Genomic DNA, 756 nt, shown 5'->3' with positions numbered 1-756 from the left:
TTTACTTTTCTTGGTTGTATTTACTGCTTTGTCACTATGAAGAGTCAGACCATAAAATATCCTGCTATTAAGAGAACTACTTTAATTGTTTTGCAAGTTTGAGGAGTCAAACTTGAGGAGTCAGACCACAAGGCAAGCAGGATAATAGTGAGTAAGAGTCAACTTATTTAAAACCTTTGGGTGAGAACACAAAAAGGACTTTTCCAGTTGCAAGGAGGAGTTGTAAAAGTAAAATCACACCCTTTGCCAAAAAAAAAAAAAAAGGCAATTTCGTATTTATTTGCTCAGTATATCTGAGGCAGCTTTTACCAGCACTCAAGGAGGCCTCCCCAATCTTTCCACTCAAAAACAGAAAGGAAGGAAGGAAGGAAGAAGGAAGGAAGGAAATTAAGTGCAACTACTCTTGGAGAAGGAATGAGGGGAGGAAAAGATACTCCACAAACAAGAGCTCCAGAAAAGAACATTTTGGGCTCATGGAAACTTCTTTCTACCTCACTGTGTAACCATGTAACCTAACAAACTTTCACTGAACTAACAGTTACACTTTCAGGTCTGAAATCTAGTGCATAAACTTAATGGCTCATTGTAATATTTATTATTCAACCTTTTGACATTTATTTGTAGCAGTTGAATTGAGGTACCGGGTGCATTATTAGCATTGAAACAGTAAAGTGTTCCAGCTCTACCTTAATAACTGAGTTTTACTTGAGTCTTTAGCCTGAAGTAGTCTGTGGAATGTAAACCAACCCTTCTCCC

This window comes from Mustela nigripes, chromosome 6 (genome assembly GCF_022355385.1).
Source record: "Mustela nigripes isolate SB6536 chromosome 6, MUSNIG.SB6536, whole genome shotgun sequence".
Lineage (NCBI taxonomy): Eukaryota > Metazoa > Chordata > Mammalia > Carnivora > Mustelidae > Mustela > Mustela nigripes.
This window is presented reverse-complemented; position numbering follows the sequence as displayed.